The 24,220-nt window shown below is 42.1% G+C and overlaps 1 protein-coding gene across 4 annotated transcripts in view; it reads left to right on the forward strand.

The window, feature by feature from the left end:
- The window catches only part of FRMD4B (FERM domain containing 4B), a 334,728-nt gene that overhangs the window by 38,755 nt on the left and 271,753 nt on the right, over positions 1 to 24,220 (forward strand). The gene's annotated exons all lie outside the window — the stretch shown is intronic.

Raw genomic sequence — 24,220 nt, forward strand, 5'->3', positions numbered from 1 at the left:
GGGGTACATGTATCTTTTTGAATTATAGTCTTGTCTGGATATATGCCCATAAGTGGGATTGCTGGGTCATACTGTAGTTCTAGTTTTAGTTTCTTGAGGAACCTCCATACTATTTTCCATAGTGGCTGCACCAACTTAGATTCCCACCAACAGTTTAGGAGGTCTCCCTTTTCTCCACACTCTCTCCAGCATTTGTTACTTGTAGACTTTTTAATGGTGGCCATTCTGACTGGTGTGAGGTGGTGCCTCATTGTAGTTTTGATTTGCATTTCTCTAATAATTAGAAATGTTGAGCATCTTTTCATATGATGGCCAATAGGCCGTCTGTATTTCTTCTTTGGAGAAATGTCTCTTTAGGTCTTCTGCCCATTTTTTGATTGGATTGTTTGTTTATTTGTTGTCGAGTTGTATGAGCTGTTTGTATATTTTCGAAATTAAGCCCTTGTCGGTCGCATCATTTGCAAATAGTTTCTTCCATTCTGTAGGTTGTCTTTTTGTTTTGTTTATGGTTTCCTTTGCTGTGCTGGACTGACTTCATTTCTGATCTTCATTTGGTCGTGGATTCTGACACTATCGTTTTAAGTTAGGATATTATCATCTATCTAATTGTTTAGGAATTCCATTCTAATAAAAATATGTATTATAATCAGTTTACTATGTACTAAATGCTTTATGAGGATTGTATAATTTAATCCCAACGACCCTTGATGTAGGCAAAATTATTCTGCTCTTTTTATGTAAAAGGAAACAAAGACCTTGGAGGTATAAATATTAGCTAAAGATAAAACTGACATTCTAACCTGGGTAGCTTCTCTCTGAGAAGGGAGAAGTACTTCATTTTACATCGTCTGACAGTATTTTATGGGTTATTATAGGTATTTGTAAATCCTTCTGGATTAAGGCATGAGATAAATCTAATTTTGAAGGGACCCAGAGACTTTCCTATATGAATAAACATGTGGTCTGCCCTTCTGTGACCTTGAAAGAAACTATTTTATCAAGGAACCACTCTCCTAATTTACTTGACTTATAATTTCAGGGTTCCATAAAGTGAGGGTTCAAATGTAATTACACCAAGTGCTCCATTTAGACTGTCATGATTTTTGATAAATGTTTGGCTACCTAATCTTCTAGCGTGTCTGGAATGTCTTGTGTGTCTACTAAGTTCCTTATAACCTTTCAGAGTAGACCTTCGTCACTTCATGGCTGGTCAATATTCTCAGATACATTTTAGTGCTCTTGATCTTCTACATGTGACATTAATTCTGTTTTATGGATGAATGTTTCAAAGATGAGAGGTGTTTCTTTTTTTTTTTTTTTTTGCAGTACGCGGGCTTCTTACTGTTGTGGCCTCTCCCGTTGCGGAGCACAGGCTCCGGACGTGCAGGCTCAGTGGCCACGGAGAGAGGTGTTTGTGAGTGACCACTTCTGTATCTTCAGTCTCAGATGCTCCATTATGATTCTTAAGTGACTGGCTGAAGTCATTATCGAGGCAAGAGCTATTACTTCAAGTGTTGGCAAACTTAATTCTTGTATCTTGCAAGCAGCCAACAATATGCTTCCTTTTATACACACTCAAAAGCACAAACTCACATTCACACACATGGTTTTCAGCTTCATTTCCAGTTCAACAGGTAGAAGAAGACGAGTGTTGGCCAGATAAACTTGGGAATTTATCAAATTATAGGGGATGAGGAGTGGATGGAAAGTTAACCTATTGCCTCAAGAATTTTAAAGATGGAGTCAAGAGTTACAAACTCAAAGTGCTGGAAAGGGCCAATGAGACAGATTACCTAAGTGCGTAATTAAGGCTGAGTAAAGCAATAAGGGAAGGTGAGGCCTGGGACAAACTGGGGAACCATGCCCCAGCTGAATTTTGTGTTTTTTTTGAAGTATTATGCTGCCCAAACAGAACATACTGAGAGCTGCATCTAAACCAGAACTGGCTGCTGTTGGAAGTTTTCTAGTTTCTGGAACAGATTAGTACAAGATAGGGAAATATATTAAGGTCTCATAAGTTTGACCATTGTATCCAAGTAGATCCCTCTTTTTATTCCCCTTTCTAGCACTTATCACAGTCTGTATAATTAGCTTCCGTTTTTAATTTGTTTACTTGTTTATAATCTCTTTCTCTCAACTTTAAGCTTTATGAAGGCAGTGACTGCATTTTTCTTGCTCACCTCTGTGATTACCAACACTACCCAGGGTCAGATACATAATTGGTCCTCATAAAAACTGTTGAGGGGATGAAGCAAAGAGTACGATACATCTTATCAACATGCGACATATCTTTTTAATCCTGGCACGCCCAGCGCTTAGTGCAATTGTGGTGATGCAGTAAGTATTCGTTGGATGCAGTTGTTGGTGATGATGGTCCGCCGCAGATGGTTAACCACATCGAACTAGCTTACACTGGGTGAAGGGCAAAGTCTCGAAATAGATGTGGTCAGCAGACTGGGGAGAAACTTGGGCACTGGCCTCCGCTCTGCCGGGCAGTTCGGTAAGACAGAAAATGTCAAGCTTTATGGATACTAATTAGGCATGACTAGTAATCAGAGCAAGCTGCTGGCATCAGTGACGTCTGATGATGGATAAAAACAGGAAATCCAGAAGGGGTCACTGTTCCCAGATAAAGGTATGCAGTCCGCCTCGGGTGAGCCAGCGGATGCTAGAACTAAATCCGCAGGAGCTGAATGTTGAGTTCACACACGTGGTAAGAAGAGGAATGGTAAGAGAAAGGCCCAACAGGAGATAAGGCACCAGGAAACCATCTGGGCCTCCAGTACGGGTTTAGAATTCTAAAATTCCAGAAATGATCGCAAAGTGTAGACTTGGCCTCAACGTCCAGACAGAATGATTGCTGGAGCCCAGATCAGGCCCACACCAGCATTAGTGTTGTTTGGTGTTGAGTTCTCTAATAAATTCCACCCCAACTAAGAGCACATTAGTGCCAGTAACTGAAGGGCTAACACCAGTACCCTTGGCTATAGGGAGAAGAGCTTCCAGTCCTTTGTCCTAAGTGAGTATGAACCTAGGATGTTTAATTTTTAGAACAGGAGAACCCATGTGGGTTAGTGCTTTCACATATTTAGCAATCAGGACTCTTTGGTTATATGTAACAGAAAGATCCTTCATATTAACTTAAGTTACAAAGAGGAAGCTATTGGCTCATATAAACACAGCATGTGAGAGCAGAGCAGAACTGGCTTTGGGGTTTATGCTCTCTCTGCTGTGGCTTCACTCTCTCCTCTGTTGGAGAGATTTCCCTGCAGAGAACGGTGTAACCTGGTGGTCATGAACTTGGGCAGTCCCACAGCCTGGCTGTGAAGGCCACCACTCCCCTTTGCCCTTAGACAAATTCTTCATCTATAACATGGGCATAATTAATAGCACCTATGTCATAGATTGTTTGCAAAGATTAAATGAGCACATAAATGTAAAACCCTTACAATCGTGCCTGGTACATAGAAAGTACTGTGTTATTATTGGCTTCCAGGAGCTCTGGCTCATAGCCCAACAGTTCTGTTACCAGAGGATGGAGAATGATTCACCCTGCCGTACTAGTTAAAGACAGTTGTCTAGGATGACTCTTATTAGCTGAAACTGGGACAGTTATTGTCCATGTGAGGTGTGGGATCTCGTTCAAAAGAGGGAGAATTGGGCTTCCCTGGTGGCGCAGTGGTTGAGAGTCCGCCTGCCGATGCAGGGGACGCGGGTTCATGCCCCGGTCCGGGAAGATCCCACATGCCGCGGAGCGGCTGGGCCCGTGAGCCATGGCCACTGAGCCTGCGCATCCGGAGCCTGTGCTCCGCAACGGGAGAAGCCGCGACAGTGAGAGGCCCGCGTACCGCAAAAAAAGGGAGACTTGAGCAATGAGGCAGAGATGCCTCTGTCCACCACATTTTATATTCCTCTTCCATATAGAATTGTTGCTGGGAAGTAGCTGCCCAGCTAGGGTCTGTATTTCCTAGCATTCTTCCTCCCCTGCATGGGAGATGGAGGAGTTAGAGGGCATACATGTGATTAGTTCTTACTCATGTCGTGGGGTTGAAGTGAAGTGATGGGTGATCCTTCCAAGCCAAGGCTTTTATTTTATTATTTTATTTTTTTGTGGTACGCGGGCCACTTACTGCTGTGGCCTCTCCAGCTGCGGAGCACAGGCTCCGGACGTGCAGACTCAGCGGCCATGGCTCACGGGCCCAGCCGCTCCGCGGCATGTGGGATCTTCCCGGACCGGGGCACAAATCCGTGCCCCGTGCATCGGCAGGCGGACTCTCAACCACTGCGCCACCAGGGAAGCCCTTCCAAACCAAGGCTTTTAAGAGGTGCTCTTGTTTTCTCCGTACTTTCTCCTGGTTATAGTTAGCGATGAGGACCTTGATCTCAATGCTCCGTACACATTGGAATCACTTGGTTATCTTAACAAAACTGATGCCAGGCCTGTATTAGACCCGTGGTTCTTAACCAGGGGGTATTTTTGCCCCCTAATGGGCAGTTGGCAAAATCTGAGGATATCTTTGGTTGTCACCCTTGGGTGGAGGAGTTATTGGAATCTAATAAGCAGAGGCCAGGGATGTTGCTAAACATCTTACAATGCACAAAACATCCCCCCACAGCAAAGAATTATCTGGTCTGAATTGTGTCAGGAGTTATAAACCCTGCCCTAGAGGATGGAGAGCCACAAGACTGAGAGATGGAAGAGGAATGGTGCCCGAATCACTGCATCAAGGAAAGTTGCCTGTCGACCTGGAGCACCTACCTTGGAGAGTCATCTGAATGGAAAACAATCCTCTAATGTGTTAAATCATTGAAAGTTGGGGTCTCTTTGTGATAGCAGCTAGCATTGCCTTAAGTAATACAAGAAGAGAAATGTGCTGAAGGAATTGTGATTAGTTAGCTTACAAAATAGACATGCATTTTATTGCCTTCTACCTAGGTTGCAATATTAAATTGTGGGCCGTTGTTTTACTTAAAATTGATCAGTAATTCACAGCACAGATTTACCTAATTAAAATCATCCAAATCAGTATGCAGTGATTTTATGGCATGGGAATGGATTTTGAGTATTTGGTTTGTATCCTGGATGAAAAATATTGGAGTCTGACCTTAATAAGTAGGTTAGGTTGTGTTTCAAGTCAAAATTTGTTTTATTTAGGATTTCATCTGTTTTATTCAGTAAATATAAAGTTAATCTTTCACATCATCTTATTAGTTACTGTTTGTAAAGAAGATAGGTTAAAAAAAAAGAAAAGCAGATAGGTTAGATTTGTAAAGTAAGAGAAGAAAAATTGTTACAGATGGTAGCTTTAGTAAATATTGTAAAAATGCCAGACTCTTAAATCTGTTTGACTGTGTATGTTAATCCTTGAAATTGGTTAAGATTGAAACTCTGTAGGGGTTGTGTTTTTTCAGGAATTTTAGAGAAAAATTTTAGAGAAAATGAATCAATTCTTTCAGTGCATGGCATCTAGGAGGACCCACGTCTTCCTCTAGAGTCACCCAGGGCTGGATAATTAAGACACTGAACTCTTTGGCTATATTGATACAATTAGAGATGGGCTAGATTAGGGTTAATCTTGGGACTTGTTCAGCATCTATCAGAAGAAACATGCTTTATTTTTTGCTGGTTTGGAGCTATAAGGCTATAAGCCAAGAGCTGTGGGCAGCCAATTTACTTAAGAATGAAGCCAGCATAAAGAAGAACATAGATGAGATGGAGATGGAGATAGAAAGAGAGAGAGAGATTGAGTTCTAATGACATCATTTGAATGTCTGGGCCAAGTTATCAAGTCATACCTAGAGTTTCACAGACTTTTCATTGACCCATGTTAGTAAAGTCATGCTTTTTGCTTAAGCCAATTGGCTTGAGTTTTCTGTCACTTATATCTACTTTCACGTAACATAAGTGAGATAGTTGATTGCCTGACGTGGTGAAAGACGTTGATTGTGTCTTTATTTGTTATGGTAGATTACGTTATTATTACTGATTATTTGCTCCTCTCCTGTGAGCTTCCATGTCCATCCATTTGCATGTGATTGGCATTACCTAGCGTGTGGAAGGAGAATACTTCTCTAAACCATCATGTCAAGTCTGGTCATGTGACTTGCTTTGGTCAGTAGGATGTGGGAAGAAATGAATATGCATATCCATGCAGAAGCTTTAAGGGCAATCACATGGTTCTGCCATTTTCTCTCTCTCTCTCTCTTTTAATCTGCCAAGTGGCCATGAATCCCAGAATGGAGAAGATATTTGGGGCAGAGCCTCAGTGGATCCACAGATGACAAGCAACGTGAACAAGAAATAAATGTATTTTGTTGTAAACTATTGATATTTTGGTGGTGTTGTTAATGAAGCATAACCCAGCAAGAGTTGACTAATATACTTGCTGTCTTTGGAATGCTTGCAAAATTTATAATTGAGTATAAACCTAGAGCACCTATAATCTTTGATTATATCCTGCAAGTTACCAAATATGAATTTGGGATGACTGGTTGCTTCTTATTTTTTTGGTGTTTGTAGCCCTGTTATATGCAGTTGTGACTGAGAACATGGGTTTTATCTCTGTGGTTTAATAACTAGTAAGCTACCGAACTTCTTAGATTCTCAGTGTCCTCCTTATAATAATAATACTAGGCTTCCCTGGTGGCACAGTGGTTGAGAGTCCGCCTGCCGATGCAGGGGACACGGGTTCGTGCCCCGGTCCGGGAAGATCCCACATGCCGCGGAGCGGCTGGGCCCGTGAGCCATGGCCGCTGAGCCTGCACGTCCGGAGCCTGTGCTCCACAACGGGAGAGGCCACAACGGTGAGAGGCCCGCGTATTGCAAAAATAATAATAATAATACTTTCCTCCTAGGATTTCTGTGAATACAGAGTTAAACACAGTGCAAGGCACATAGTAAAACACTCAGTAAATAGTAACTATAATTTTTACCATTACAGAAGACAGTGCCCTAATAAACTCTTTTTGATGCTTCCAGTAACAAACCCCCTTGGGTGAAATCCAAGGTAAGCCTAACCAATATTAAGCACCACTCTGTAATGGATGGCATTCTGGGGAGGCTCCCAAGACAGTACTTTTAAAATTGCATCTATATCATTTCAGGAAACAGTAACTGGGGAGAATGCTGCCGAGAAAGTTGGATGAGAGTTGAGGGAATATACTGAGAAGTAGGAGAGCCATTTATTCTCTGAATTTCTTTGTACTTGAAAGTAAATGAAAAGATAACAGTGCCTGCAGAGTTGGTCCTCAAACCAGATCTGAGGACACCAGCATCTCATGGCGGTTCTTGTACATTCTTCATTTACAAGGGCCTTTTGGAAAATTTGTTTTGTTAGAGGGCAAAGGTTATATTGGTTTAACTAATTATTTTATAACCTTGGAAAAGGGGATAAGGAGGTTTTTATGACAGGAATACTTCTTAAGACAAATATCTCTGAATAATGAAGAGTAAGTCTTTTGATTGATATGGACTGATAGCTGTGTGTGTGTGTGTGTGTGTGTGTGTGTGTGTGCGCGCGCATGTGTACGTTTGGGGGACATGGAAAGGTTCAGAATGTGAGCTAGTAGAGGGAAAGGAAACATTGGGCTTAGAAATATTACCTGGGAATTGGGGATAGTTCCAGTCTTCCTTTTTTCAATAAAGATTCCTCTCTCAGGTATTGTGTTCACGTATTGTGTTAGGGACTAAAGATAGAAATTTATTGTCTCATTCATTCAGCAAATATTTACCGAGCACCTACAATGTGCCAGGCACTGTGCTAGGCACCTGGGAACACAGTAGTGAGTACAATCAGGTATCATCTGTAACCTTCATGGAACCTAGAGTCTAAGAAGGAACAGGGGTGATTAAATCATAACATAAATAACTATGAAGTTACAATGTGGTTAAGTACAAGGAAGGAGAGTTACAAGAACCAGGAGGATATTTACTAGAAGGATATGTCCTTTGTCTGGTAGTGTCAGGGAGACAATATGGTCAGATTTGTCTTTCAAAAAGATTATTCTGCCTTCATTGTTGAAATGAAGATTCAATAGTGGGTACAAAGAATCAGTTAGAAGGCTACTGTGGGGATCCCAGGAAGAAATGTGGCTGGCTTAGAACAAGGAGGTGATAATGGAGACAGAAGTGGACCAATTTCAGAAATCTTTAGGAGGTAAACTCAATTGAACTTGGTGAAGAATTGGATGAGAGAGAAGAGGGGAGTGATGTCAAGAATGACTTCTGGGTTTTTTTTTTTTTTTTTGCAGTACGCAGGCCTCTCACCGTTGTGGCTTCTCCCGTTGTGGAGCACAGGCTCCGGACGCTCAGGCTCAGCGGCCATGGCTCACGGGCCCAGCCGCTCCGTGGCATGTGGGATCTTCCCGGACCGGGGCACGAACCCACGTCCCCTGCATCGGCAGGTGGACTCTCAACCACTGCGCCACCAGGGAAGCACTGACTTCTGGGTTTTAAGCTTCTCTCTCTAGGACCTCATAAATGCACCATGAAAAATAAAGTGAAGTATTTGCCCCAGTATAAGCAAAGTTACGGCACAGATAATTGGGACTTGATAAAATGTCCCATCACTGACCCTTGAGCTCACTTCCCTGAGGGCCCAGTGTTTAAAGAAGATTAGAGTATAATGTATTTGTTGGTGGTCCATAGCCAAAGTCAGCACAAGTACCCAGACTATAATGTACTGCTCAAGGACACAGTTCAAATATTCCAGCCCCCAGGCCAAACGGTGAAGTCTAGCTGTTGTGTGGTCCTGTAATCTTCTCCAACTTCCCCCCACCCCAAGTGCTTGATGCTCTGCTCTTGTCAGAGCTGTTTGAAGAGCCTGAGGGATATTGCGTAACAGCATGCTCTTCAAGGAATTAGCTTTGCAACTTAGGGAAGAGAAACTTTCATGACTTCAGCTGTGCTCAGTGTTTATTATTTCTCAGACTGTGCTCTTGCATGGTGTAGTTATAAAAGCATACACGTATACTAATATAAGTTATATAACTAATAGCTGTAGAATATATAATATGTAACTCTCATAAGAGTTATAAAAGTAGACACAGTGGGGATTTCCCTGGTGGTGCAGTGGTTAAAAATCCACCTGCCAGTGCAGGGGACACGGGTTCGAGCCCTGGTCCGGAAGGATCCCACATGCCACGGAGCAGCTAAGCCCGTGGACCACAACTACCGAGCCTGTGCTCCAGAGCCCGTGAGCCACAACTACTGAGCCCATGTGCCACAACTACTGAAGCCCACGTGCCAAGAGCCCGTGCTCCACAACAAGAGAAGCCACTATAATGAGAAGCCAGCGCACCGCAATGAAGAGTAGCCCCTGCTCGCCGCAACTAGAGAAAGCCCGCGCACAGCAATGAAGACCCAACGCAGCCAAAAATAAATAAATTTAAAAAAAAAAGGAGACACAGTGGGCATTGATTAATGTTACTTATAAATGCGAAGACTGAGACCTGCAAATATTAACCAACTTGCTTTTGGACTCACGGGTACTCATTATTGTTCAAAGCTTATATTTATATCAGGACTTATTCCTTCAACAAATATTTATTGAGTACCGTATGCTAGGACTATTTCCAAGTAAGCAATGTAATCTAATAAATTGCCTGTCCTCATAGAGCTCATGCTCTATTTGGAAAGATAAATAAGCAAAAAAAAAAAAAAAAACCCGAATAGTATAATTTCATATAATACCATGAAGAATAAAACAGAGCAAGGGGTAGAATGTAATTAAGTGCATTAAAAAGGGACCTTTGTCAAAGAAGTCCTTTGTGAAGGGAAGATATCTGAGCTGAGACAGGATTGATGAGAAGGAATTCTGGGGGCAAAAAACATTCTACCTGGGGAGACAGCAGGTGCAAAGGTCCTGAGGCAGGAAACAACTTAGCAGATTTGACAACAGGAAAGAGAAAGCCACATGGTGGGAATATGGTGAACCCAGGAAAGAAAAGTTTATTTTGAGGCCAAGATATTAGAGACTCTTTAGGGCTACAGTAGAAAGCTTGGATTTTATCTAAGGGCAGTGGGAAGTCATTAGAGGGTTTTAAACACTAAAGTCACATGATCTGAGTAGGATTTAAGAAGATCGTTCTAGCTCCTGGGTAGAATGGACAAAGTGGGTACAGCAGAATGTGAGAAGAAAGTCAGCTGAGGAGAAAGCTGGTAGTTTGGACCATCGTTGTAGGAACAGAGATACAGAGAAGTGGGTGAATCTATGATACCTTTGGATATCAGGTGGCAGGGTTTGCTGGTAGACTAGTGATAGGAGATAAAAAAAAAAAATACAAAACAGAAACAAGGGCAACTTCTATGGTTTTGACCAAAGCAATTAAATCATGAATCTCTATAATACCGAAGATTCAACCCAGATCTCCTTAACACTCCAGCAATCTCTTTTGAAAGGCGAGGGTCTAATTGCCTGTTCTAGTGTGGAATTTTTCCTTTTGAAGTGTCACCTTATTATTCTGTCTACAGGAAGCACGGAGAGAGATTGATATTTATAGGTTGCATTAGAATTCAGATTGCCCGCCCCAGATGTCTGCTGCAAGCCTTCTGACTAGGTTAGTAATAGCTGTGGCGCATTGGCTCTGCCAGTGAGGATGTATGCCTCGGTGTCCAGTTCCTTCAATCTAAAAGAAGACAAAGGCTGACCATGTCGACCTGACTGACCTTGTTGCCTAGCACTGCCCTTTGTCTGCAGCCTACTTCTTGGACCTGGTGTCATGACTTACTCAAGAAGACTGTTTACATCCCAGCATGGGATGACAGATGGGGTTGCAGGAGGGAATCTGGACCATGGTCAGGGGCATCTGATGGTCCCCAGAGGCTCGAGTATGACAGTCTGGCCTCTTTGGCTCCCTGCTTTCTGTAGGCAGAGCGGGTTCCAGAACTCCATGGTGTGGTGGAGCTGGGTCACCCCTGTGGTTTGGACAGAGAGCAGGGTGGGGCAAGCTGTCCCCCGGCTGCTCCGGAGTTGGCTTCAGACAAGAGACTAAGGTCAGGCATGTGGTTGAAATTACACATGTGTTCCTGGCAGCATTCACGTCAGGATTTATGAAAATAGATTTTATAACTTCAGCTGTACTTCGCAATGATCATTTCTTGGTTGAAGTTGCGTGGAGGGTCCCTAAGATCAATTCTTACTGCAGACGGAAATCTGAATTCTGACAGTGAGTGGCGTATCCTTACTTTTTGAAAGTCTCCTGAGTGGGCCTACAGGCGAGTATCCATCAGTCAGGATCCTGGCAGGAAACAGGATTCACCTCTGATGGTTCAAATGAAGAGACTGAATGAAGGAACTATTTGCAGAGGTGTGGGCGGGGTTGAGGGGACACTGAAAGGTCAGGGGAGTCACCAAGAGGCTAAGAGCAGGGCAAACTGTTACCACTCCAAGGGCCAAAGAAGAGAAAGGACAGAACTGTAGTTACCTGAGCCAGGTGAGACCTGGTGCCATAGAGGAGGGGCCACGAGCAGCAGCTGGAGACCCGGAGGAAGCATCTGCTACCAGAGAGGTCGCCCAGAAGCGGGAGGGAGCGAGGAAGCTTCTCCACCCGCCCTGTCCTATCATCTGCTGGGGAGAGGAGAGGCCGGACAGGAAGGAAGACGGATGCGGAAGGGCAAATGAAGGACCAGAGACCCAAGAGGGATGTCGTCCTTCGCTCCACATCATAGCATCGGCATTGTCTTTAAACACATACACATACGCACCCCACCTCCTCCTCTCTTTTTACTTATTTATAATAGTCTTCAAACCCCACGACACCCAGAAACCACTGCAGGGACGGGAGATAGAGTGTGAATGCTGTGGTATGTGGATCTTGGGTGCATCCAGGTATTCCCTAGGGGCACCATGGGATGGAAGTAGGGAGTGTGCATGGAGTCCTGGCCTGGACCCTTATTGCTGGTTAGGGGTTGACTTGCAGAGTGGGAGAGGGGCTCAGAGTGAATGAGGAAACTTCTCACCCCAAAAGACAATGGCATTTTGGGGGTAGAAGGGGGTCACAGTACATGTTTCATGAAGACTAAGGCTGGGAGTCAGAGCTTCAAAGACGCGTGTTCCTACACGGGAAGGTACGGGTTTGAGGTGGTTTGATTTAAAGCCCCCAAGTTGGTGTCTGGTCCAGTTTCCTAAAAACGGCAGCTCACCTTTCAGGGAGAGGCATTGCAGAAAATTACAGCAAAGATATTTGGTTTGGCAGTCAAGGAAGGGGGAAGGGGAGACAGGGATGCTCTTTTAATTTCACTCAGAGTAGCGAGAACTGGAAGAGGGCCCTGGATGAGCTGGAGGCCAGCGTCTTGGGAGAAGGTATCGCAGCAGAAGCTTTCCAAGTGTAGCTCTGTATTTTTTATTATGATTTGGGAGGTAGTGCTGTGTATGTTTTTTTTTTTTTTTTAAAGCGTATTTATTTATTTTTGGCTGCATTAGTAGGTTCTTCGTTGCTGCGCGCGGGCTTTCTCTAGTTGCGGCGAGCGGGGCCTACTCTTCGTTGTGGTGCGCGGGTTTCTCATTGCTGTGACTTCTTTTGTTGCTCGAGCATGGGCTCTAGGCACTCGGACTCAGTAGTCGTGGCTCGCGGGCTCTAGAGCGCCGGCTTAGTAGCTGTGGTGCACGGGCTTAATTGCTCTGTGGCCTGTGGGGTCTTCCTGGACAAGGGCTTGAACCCGCGTCTGCTGCATTGGCGGGCAAATTCTTAATCACTGCGCCACCAGGGAAGTCCAGTGTTGTGTATGTTCAGGCAAACCAATATTTGCATATTTATTTATAAATTGCATCTCGTCTATGCATATTACCATATGGACATACTGAGCACTGTGAGGTATAGTGGGTAAGAGCATGGATCTGTACCTCAGTTTCTTTGTAGGTTTGTTGTGAGAAGCGATTACCTGCAAAGCCCTTAGTACAATGCCTGACATGAAGTCAGCAGAATATGGGTTACATTGTGGTATGAAACGTACCCTAAACACAAGTTTTTTAAGGGTGAGATCAAAATATATAAATAGAAGTTTTTATATATATTTTAAGTGTATAAGAATATATATTTCCATACCCCATCTTGCACACCTTCTTGGGGGTGTACACTCCCCACTTTGGAGACCACCAGTTAAGACTTAGTATTTGCTGCCACGCAGACTGCGCTACCTTGAGTAAATTCACTTTTTCCAGCCTCAGTATCCTCTTCTGTGGGATGACAGCAGTTAATAGTGCCTGCATTATAGGGCTGTTGGAGGATTAAATGCACTACATCCACTTAACCCAGGCTCTGCCTGGCGTGCCCTCAGGACTCAGTAAAATGTTACATGTGATTATTGTCACAAAAGTAACCATCATTGTCTTTAAATCAGCAAAGAGAAAAAAGATCATCCATAATCCTACAGGATCATATATTATCGCTGTAAAGGAACTTGTTGGCCTATTTTTAGACCTTTTCCTAAAGCTTCTGTGTACACACATACGTATTTTGCATAATTGGAATCATATTGTGTGTTCTCTTGTGGACCCATTCTTAGTGGCTGTAGAGTATAACAGGCTCAGATTAATTTTTTCACCCAACCCTGTTGTTGATCATTTGGTTTTTCTGTTTTAAACAACACTGTGATGAAAAGTCTTTTTTAACAGGCTTATTGGGATGTAGTTTATGTACCATCAAATCACACACTTAAAGTGTGCAATTCAGTGATTTTTAGTGTGTTCAGAGTTGTGTGACCATCACCAGAATCTAATTTTAGAACATGATTGTTGCTACACAAAGAAACCCGCACCTGGGACTCCCCTGGTGGCTCAGTAGTTAAAAATCTGCCTGCCAATTTGGGGACGTGGGTTTGATCCCTCTTCCGGGAAGATCTCACATGCTGCAGAGCAGCTAAGTCTGCGAGCCACAACTATTGAGCTCACGTGCTGCAGCTACTGAAGCCCGTGCTCCTGGAGCCCGTGCTCTACAACAAGAGCTTAGCTTGGCCACCGCAATGAGAAGCCTTGCACCACAACGAAGAGCAGCCCCTGTTCACCGCAGCTAGAGAGAGCCCGCACGCAGCAGCGAAGACCCAATGCAGACAAAATAAATAAATAAATAAATAAACAAACAAATAAATAAATAAATAACAAATGTTTTAAAAAGAAAAAAACCCTGCACCCATGGTAGTCACCGCCATCCTCAACCCTCCCAGGCCAGGCAACCATTAATCTACGTTCTGTCTCTGTAAGATTTGTCTATTCTGGACATTTCCTACAAATGGGATCATACAGTCTGTTGTATTTGAAGACTGGTTTCTTTTACTTTACATAATGTTTTTTGAGGTTCACCCACATTGTAGCACTATCAGGTCATTATTCCTTTTTGTTGCCAAACATCCCATGGTGTGGCTATATCACGTTTTATTCATTTTTTCATCAGTGATGAACATTTGAGTTGTTTCCATGATGAATAATCTTATAGATTAATCTTAACTATTTCCTTTGAATGCATTCCTAGACTTGAAAATTCTGGGTCATATAATTTCCAGACTTTTGACTATCAAGCGCTTCTAATCCAGACTTTCTCTCTCATTTGAGCACATTAATGACTTCCTTCTTCCTCATCGTATGAACTACAAAACTTTTGTATTCCTTGTGACACCTGGAGGTATTTACAATTTCTAATATTCTAGAGAACCATTCTCGGGAATTCTATCCTATCTTGGGTGTCAGAGGCTCTGATGGACAGTGATATTCCTAAAGGGAACACATTGTATTTACTTATATCAGTCTTTATCATTTTCAACTAGAAACCTCCCTGCCGTCTGGCATTAAGGAAAATTGGCAGAGACTTGTAAGTGGTAGATCGTCTCTTTAAATTGTCTCACTTTGTCCTTTTAAGTATATGTATTCCCTACCAGCCTCCTAGAAGTGGTTGACAACCAGAAAAATGTCTTGTGTCAGTGGAATTTAGACCCAAGGTTTCACAGCCTATAGGCAGCTAAGTATCATTAGGCTCATAATCTTATTTATTTAAAATATGTTATTGCCAAACTGACTTTCCCCCTTCTTTAAAAATTTGGGGGCTTCCCTGGTGGCGCAGTGGTTGAGAGTCCGCCTGCCGATGCAGGGGACACGGGTTCGTGCCCCGGTCCGGGAAGATCCCACATGCCGCGGAGCGGCTGGGCCTGTGAGCCATGGCCGCTGAGCCTGCGCGTCCGGAGCCTGTGCTCCGCAACGGGAGAGGCCGCGACAGTGAGAGGCCCGCGTACCGCAAAAAAAAAAAAAAAAAAAATTGGAAGTACTTGAAAGTTTGTTTTCTACATGCTGTGGTTTTTAATCCAACATAGCTGTTAAACTCTTGCGGTGGCCTCTTCGGGAAAATCTACTCACCCTTTTTCTTTATTATATGAAAGGATCCTGCAGAGAAGGCAGCTGGTGGATATACACCAAGCTTAAGCCTTTGTCCTGGTGAATCCTGGATAATGTTTACAAATAGAATGGTCTCTGCAGGTAAGAGAGCTTCCTCCTTTACCACTGCGTTTAATCTTTCCAAAGCCTGAAAAATATTCGTTGAATCATGGTGATTAGGACAGCTGATTTTGCCCTTGCCCTCACCCCCAGATATTCTTCCTCCACTGACCTTTCTGGTCACAAGCAACAGAGCCGATTAAAATACTCCGCTCTTCGTACAAAGACCGTCCACCGCACCCCCTGAGGCTCTCCGGTGTTGTCAGCAGTGATGCTAATGGATTTGCCTTGATCTTTACTTCACTGCCTCTTGAGAATAACAGCGTGCATTTATGAGACTGTTGCCTAGATGAGAAGAAGTCTGGCAGGGGCTCGTAAGTGCTGGATCTCTCTTATGAGAGACGTTTTTATGTAAGATACCCAATTTCAATCTCGTGACTACCCACAAAGGTGGTGCTGATATGCCCATCCTAAGGATGAGAAAGTTGAGACATCATTGCTCTGTGCCTCCTGGCAGACAAGGTGTAAAAAAATTCCAATTCAATACAGACTTCTTCAGATTACAGCATAGGAAATACAGTCATTCCTAAGAGTAAACAAAGGTAACCCTACTGCTAAATTCTTACCTATCAGAGATGGTGCATACCTTGGTGACCAAAACCTTTAAAAAATAAATGCTGCAGTGTTATACTCGCCAAGGTGTGGTGTTCAGAGAAAATGCCCTTCCAAAAAACGGGGGAGGGAGAGTTTCTATGATCAAGAAATTTGGGAAATGTTGGGTTATATTAAGTCACACACACTGTAGATTGCGGACCTTCTCAGAGACTCTACTATTGGAATATGCATTGTGAAACCCCAAGATGGGTAGAGCATAAATCTTTTTTTGTGGGACACCTATTAGCGTTTTAAAGAGCTGGTGTGTGTGACACACACAGCCAGAATGAACTTCATAACAGCCATTCTTTTTTGGTTTACTTTTTTTTGTAGGTAAAAGACACATGTGGTAAACTCAGAGTATGCAAAGGTATTCAGTGAAAAGGTCTGTCTGTCTGCTTTTAATCACTGTCTCTGAGATTCTCTCTTGAGAGACAAGCATTGATTTCAAGATGTGCAATCATGTTTGTATGTGTGTAAGCGCATACGTGTGTGTGTGTATTTCAATTTTGAGCACACTATATATGTTGTTCTGCACATTATCTTTTTACTCAATATATATTAGAAGTCATTCCATATCAGTACTTATAAAGCTGTGTCCTTTCGTCTGATATCCACATGGTATTCTATTGTATGGATGTATCTTAATCCGTTTAACCAGTACCCTATTGATTTAGAATATTTCTAACCTTTTCCTACTATGAACAGTGCTGCAGTGGGTACCCTGGTACATTTGTCTTTGTCATCACGGTGTTTCATGTATCAGCCTTTGATAAAAGCCAGGGGTGTAAAGATAAAATATGATTCTGTGAAGTCAAGAATAACCCAGGTTCATAGCCTTCTGATGGTCTGGCTTGATCCAGAGATATTTCGATAATTTAGAGAATTTAGAGAACTATAGATCCAAGTCCTAAAACTATATTATCAGAACTTGTTTAAAATAGTGGGAAAATGTATAGATTATTTTTCAGAGATAAGAAAAATTAGTTTGTGAAAAATCATATTTCTCTTAGGAAATAAAGAGGTTTGGAGTTGATACAGTAATTGTACATGTGTTCCAACTCATGGCAAAATGAAACTCAAGGCATGAAATCTTTAAAACAGGGATTTCCCACGTGGATAACCTTTGATTCTTAATTCAAAACTCAGAGCAAACTGCTTTATTTACCCTGGTTCAGAAACAATGGTTTTGCTTCCTCACTATCTTGTACTGCATTTGATTTCTGCCAAATAGCGTTTGACTGACTCAAAGACTTTAAAGATTGTTTTCTCTCTTTAGCATATTTCTCCGTTTTCTCTTTTGTGAACGAAGTAGAAAAATAATATAAGGTAACTTTATGTAACAGGAGATAAAACCTTTCTTTTTAAAACAGATGTTGTCGTCTAGTTGGAATTCAGCTATAGAACTTGATAGAAGTCCTTCCATATTTGTTATTTTTTGATAATGTCTCTCTTATTGTTTTTAATCAATCTGATCAATAGGGCTCAGTCTCAGAGCAGGCTGGGCAAGTTTCCTTGAGGCCAAATTACTACTGGGACATCAGGTAATTTAAGTGTATTTTCACTGTCTGGTCCTTCTTTGGGAGAGTGCCTAAGATGCTGTAGCCACCATCCATCATAAGGTGCCATCACTCTGGGCCAGGCACTTTGCATGCAGTGTCTCATCATTTATACAGTGTGTATAGTATCACTCGATCCTGTACTATTAGGTGGGAACTGCTCTTATCCCCATTTTATAGATAGAGAAACTGAGGCACAGGACAACCAAAAAACTCCCTCAAGGCCACCCAGCTAGGATGTTATAGAGCTGGAATTTGAACCTATTGTTTTAAAGTCTTGCCCGAATTAGAGATGGGTTTATTCTCTAGAGGAGTAGGTCTTGAATTCTTTTAAACTCAAAGTCATGTAATCAACAATAAGAAAACAAAGATTTGTCACTGCTCTAACCTAGTTATGCCAGCAACATGTGAATGGTCTCCATTGTTCACAGCTCCTGGCAATGGGGGGATTTGTTTTTCTACGTCTGAGCGGTCCTGGCTCCAGAGCTGGTGTGGCTCTCCAGGCCAGAGGATGGAACAAGTGTAATGACACGTGTGACTTTCTTGGAAGGAGATGCTCTGACCCTTTTATTACCTCCCCTGGGACACAAGTGATCACGACACAAGTGATCACCTGCAGTTATGTCTAGTCTTAACTCTTTGTCCTCACTTGAATCCAACCAAATGGCCAGGGCTTCCACCATGTTCTTAAGGAAACGTTTGCCCAAATTTTCCCTTAGAAATTTTTACAGACATTAGCATTCGATCCCTATGTTGTAATATGTAGAAATGGTGGTCGGGGACGCATGGAACCCAGTGTGACAACAAGTTTTCAGTTTCCCCTTTGTGTCAAGGGGCTGGAAGAGAGTCATTATGTGAAACCTGAGTATTAAGGCGTTTTCAGGTCATGAAGAGGAATTTGACCAGAGGAGTCCCAGAAATGCAGATCTTGAATTCTAATCCTGTGCTCTTAACCACTGCTGTGCTGTGGGCACCTGGCCATTTGCATTTGTCCTCTAGGGTATTATAAACCCATCTACTGGCGGAAAATCTCAGAAACCTTATATAAAGGGAATAACCCCTACTGAGTGGTTACCGGGTGCCAGGGACTGTTAGATGCTTTGTATCCTTACTAACAGCCAGCTGCCCAAGCTTGCATGCTCAAACTAGGTCTTGGAAACTGTCACTTCTGCATGTGGTCATTCCACATGCTCTGCCGCTTCCCCAAACAGGCAAGATGTAGAAATCAGAGACAAAAGGGAGTCTTGATTGCCAGGTTGTTTCCTGCCAGGGCAGGATGTAATTGCAGGGCTGTCTAGAGCCTATGATAAGCTGATACTAAATTTGTTCTTGGCAGACTGTCTTGGGATGTGTGGGGGAAGGGTGGAGGAGGGGGAAGTGGGAGCTTAGGTGCAAGGATCCTTTTGTAATCTCTGGTCTCCTCTTGTTTGAGCATGAGAACATTTCCTGAATGCTGGTCTTAAATATTTAGTGGTCATTCAGATGTAAGACTAGTCTGCAAACGTTCATGCCCGAGACACGGATACAGTTTTGCTGTATCCAAACTCCCTCTTCCTGTCTCTTGCGCATCTGGCCTGAGGCTTGTGTATCAGTGAGGTATTTGGATGTGACGTCTCTCCTGGTGTAACAGGTAAATTGAGAAGGGCTTCTGACATTTTTCTTACTGACTGTGCTGTTCACTAACGCTGTCTTAGGTTAAAAAGGAATCGAGCATCATTTGAATGGCTTTGTTTTCTTAACTTTAGCTGTTTCTTTTCTTTTTTGCAGAAGAGAAATAAATAGTTCAGGAGATGAAAAAAGGGCGCTTTGAAAAAATTTGACGATAGTTGATTTACAATATTGTGTTAGTTTCAGGTGTACAGCTTCAGATTCTTTTCCATTATAGGTTATTATAAGATACTGAATATAGTTTCCTGTGCTATACAGTAAATTCTTCTTGTTATGTTTATAAAATTGTAACATGTGATAAAGGTGAAATTATCCAGGAAAGGATACATTGTTCAAAACTAGTGCTGGGAGAATTGACAAGCTGGGAAAAAATAGCATCTCCCCATACAACATATACCAAATTAATTCTTAATGGATTAGAGATTCAGATGGAAAAAAAATACATAAAAAGCTGAAAGAAAAAACTGGTGCTTTTACACAAAGTTTCTTCAATTCTAAATAGGTGGCATTTTCTTTCTTTTGATTTTCTTATCTGAAAGTATTAGATGGGAGTATACTCTTGCTTTTATTTCTTTTCCTTTTTTTTTCTGGTCTGCGCGCTCTCTCTCTCTCTCTCTGTCCCTTTCCCTCTCCTTCTTTCCTTCCCTTCCTCCCTCCCTTTCTGTCCTTCTTTCTTTTTTAAATATTGAAGAGCTTGATGCTTTGCAGCTAGCTACACAAAGGCAGCTCTACATTCGAGAACTCCACAATAAGCCCTGCTTCATTCACCTCTTTGTTTCCTGAGTGATCATCATTTTGTCAAGGGGGTTGCTAACTGGAGAACGCCTCAATGAAAGGAAAAACTGAGTACAACACCGCCTGGCTTCCTGACACCTATTGTTTGAGCTCGGCTTTGCTTTTCCTTTCATTAGAAGGGCAAGCTGGCCTCTGTCATTTCTCCCTGAGGCTTGTGGATCGGGGAGGTACGCAAGCCTCCCTTTCTCCCTTTCATCTCATTGGTCTTGCTTGAGACTAGTTTTCCTGGAACATAATTTTCGTCAAGCCAGTGCTGGCCCTTCAAATGAAGAGGACTCTAGTTTCCTGAAATTAGTCTTTTTTGGGGAGGTTTTCCATGTAAAATGTTGTTGAGGAAATTCTTGCTCTTCTTTTTCTGGTGGGGGTGAGGGTGAATGAGGGTGGTTTTGGAGAGGGAGTAAGTCTCTCTTTTTTTCCCCACCCTTTTACAGGGGCTGAAGCAGGCAATCTTATCTTGTGTTCCGTTCAGCCTAAAAGGTGGTCGGCCAACAACTCTTAATTATAGGCCTGGTGTGGTGGAGACAGCTGTGGCAGCGTTGTGGCCCTCAGGGAGTGTATGCTCTAGTGTGTAACACAGTAAAGCCATAAGCTGATACAAATGCGAATATGGAAACAAACCTAATAGAAACGCATTCCAGAAACAAAACAATGAGTGGTAAGTAGTGACTATGGGCTGCTTGAGCTACAGAAGTAGAAGGCTTCTCTTTTGCATTGACCAAAAGGTTGCAAAGAAGGCAGTCATGGCAAAGGTCTGGGAGAAAAGTTTTCAGAGTAGAAGGAAGAAGCACAGTTGCAGATGCCTGAGACGGGAACAAGCCTGGCACGTTTGAGAGACAGGAGCGTTTAAGCTCTTCTGAAAGATGAGAGGAACCAGTTTGTACTGAACAGAATCAAGGCATTCCCGAGAAAGGGAAGAACTGGGGCAAAGGTCCTTATGAAAGGAGACTAAGAAGAATAGCAGGTGCTGTCTGGCTAGTGCTGAAAACGTCATGCAGTATATGGTGTGAAGGTACGTTTTAAATAGCCTTAGTGAGAGGTAACATCCCATGAGATGTGTTTATCCGTTTGAAATGTTACCGGTTTAAAATATATAGTTCACTGGCTCTTAGTATGTTTACAGAGTTGGGCAACTATCACCATAATCTTACTTTAGAACATTTTCATCACCCCCCAGAAGAAATCCTGTACCCACCAGCGGTCCCTTCCCATTCTTCCAATCACCCCAGCCCTAGGCAACCCCTGATCTACTTCATGTCTCTGCAGATTTGCTCATTCTGGACATTTCATATACATAGGATCATACAATATGTGGTTTTGTCTGATGGCCCTAGAATGTTTTTGAAGTTCTTCTATGTTATAACACCATCAGTATTTTATTCCTTATAATTGCTAAATAATATTCCATTGTATCTGTCCATTCATCAGTTGATGAACATTTGGGCTGTTTCCACTTTTTGGCTCTTATGAGTAATGCTGCTATGAACATTTGTGTACAAGTTTTGGTGTAGACATTTGTTTTCATTTCTCTTGGGTAGTTACCTAAGAGTAGAATTTCTGGGTCATACGGCAACTCTCTGTTTAACATTTTGAGGAACTACTGAATTGTTTTCCACAGTGGCTGCACGAGCAGTTTACACAAGCTATGTGTGAGGGTGACAATTTTTCCACATCCTTGCTAATACTTGTTATTGTCTGTCTTTTTGATCATAGCCATTCTAGTGGTTGTGAAGTGGTGTCTCATTGTGGTTTTGATCTGTGTTTTCCTAATGACTAATAATGTTGAAACATTTTCATATGTGCTTATTAGCCATTCATATGTTTTCTTTGGAGAAATGTCCGTTCAGATCCTTTGTCTATATTTTAGGTGAGCTACTTGCCTTTTTATTTTTCAGTTATAGAAGTTTTATTTAATATTCTGGAGGTAAGTTCCTTATTAGATATATGATCTGCAGATATTCCCACCAGACAGTGGGTTATCTTTTTGCTTTCTTGATGTTGTTCTTTGAGGCACAACATTTTTTAGTTTTGATGAAGTCTAATTTGTTAATCTCTTTTTTTGCTTGTGCTTTTGGTGTCATATGTAAGAAATCCCAAGGTCACAAAGATTTCATAGTGTGTTTTTTCAAAGAGTTTTATCTCTTATATAGGTCTGTGATACACTTTTCGTTAGTTTTTATTTGTGTTATGACGTAGGTGTCCAACTTCATTATTTTTCATGTACTTATCTAGGTGTCCTAGTACAATTTGTTGAAAAAAATATTCTTATTGAATTATGTTGGCTCCTTTGTAGAAAATCAGTTTACCATGAACATTAGAGTTTATTTCTGGGCCCTAAGGAGGATGCATTTTTAATTACGGCATCTTTCTAACATGGTGTGAAGGCTTCAGAGATCCGCGCTCTGGTTGGGTAGTAAAGCAGCTGTCAGGTAAATTCTGGATTGAAGAGGCTTCATTTTCTCCGCAGTAAATTTATGGATGAAGATTCTTGTATTATTTCCTTATAGTACTGAAAAGATCCTTCAGGCCATTTTCAGACATTTAATAGGGCTTCATCTTAACCATCACTGACAGGGCAATATCTCTTCTGAAGTTCCCTTTTTCTTTCATTTCTTTTCCTTTCCCCTCCCTCCCTCCCTCCCTCCCTTCCTTCTTTCCTTCCTGCCTCTCCTCCTCTCTCTCTCTCTCTCTCCTTCCCCTTCCTTTCTTTAGTTCTTTCATTTCTTCCTTTAAAACATAACCTAGGTTGAAGAGATGAGATTTACAGTCATGATACAAGGGAACATTTAAATTAGGTGATGCATACAATGATGTGAATAGATTAGAATATATGGATATTTGAGATCATGTAATCACACAAACTCAGGCTAATGACTTCTGAATTCAGCAAAGTTTTTGAAGTAAATTATAAGAAACATACATATTGAGCACTCATCCTCCCAAGATTTATGCTTCTTTCTAACACTTTTCACTTGGGAAGTTTCTCCCTGGACCATCTTTATGTGGCTAATGCTCCAAACTGAATCAGCATCCCTGGACAGTGTCCTAAACTCAGGCCCTAAATGTCCTACTGGATATTTTCACCAGGACACCTACTAGGTGTCAAAGGTCACAAACAGAAGAATTATTTTTGACATTTTAAAAGAGCATACACCTGTTTGGGAAAAGCATCTTATGAACTTGTTTGGAAACAAGAACAGCTGCTCTAATCTACAGATCCTGGACTTCAGCTGCAACATTTTCAGCCTCCAGCCAACCCTGCTGCTTCAGACTGGCCCACACAATCCGAATTGGCTGTTGCCAACCCATCCTGTTACTGTTTGTCCTGAATTCAGTGGTTTTGCATACTGACAGACACTCTCGGTTTGTCTCAAGTCTGAAGTCAAGGGGAGGTTCTGTGAACAACCAAGGAACTCTATTCAGTCTTAAATGGATAAATTATACCACCGACTAGATTGTCTCTAATTGTTGAATACATCACACCCTTAAAAGTTGTCTGTCCATTTGTGTTTATATCAAATCTGAACTTAGGGCCAGTATATGCTTGCTCATTGTTTGAAATTTAAATATTTATAAGATAGTATATCCATAAAAAAATAATAAAAGACCAAACAATTTATCAGTCCTGTGAATTTATCCATTGCCATGGGTCTGTCTCATCTACTAGATTTCCGTTCCTCTTGCCTCTATGTGATTCTCCTGAAGTAGTGCACTAAACTTCTGACCAGTCTCTTCCCCTGCAGTCTCTTTCTCTTCCAGATAGATTGGGTTCACTTTGTTGGAAAACCTCATCGATGACATCAATCTCTAGAGCCCCAAATCTTCATTGCCTGTAGGATAAAACTTAAACTTCTTTGCTTAATATTCAAAATCCTTGTCCAATCTGTCTTTCACTTGCTTTCCAAGCCTTTTTTTCTGACTTCCTCCGAGTTTTTCTTCTTCCAAACCACGCTGTTTAGTGTTTCCTGAACAGACCTTGAGCCTTTCTGCTTTGGGCCTTTCTTTACCTTTTGCTGCCCATGTAGTATATCTGCCACTCTCCCTCCCTTCTTCTTATATAAATCTCCCTTTCTTTCAAGACTCAGTATAAATCCTGTTTCTTCTGGTTACTCCCCAGTGATAGGTCCA

Source organism: Orcinus orca, chromosome 10 (genome assembly GCF_937001465.1).
Source record: "Orcinus orca chromosome 10, mOrcOrc1.1, whole genome shotgun sequence".
NCBI classification, from domain to species: Eukaryota; Metazoa; Chordata; class Mammalia; order Artiodactyla; family Delphinidae; genus Orcinus; species Orcinus orca.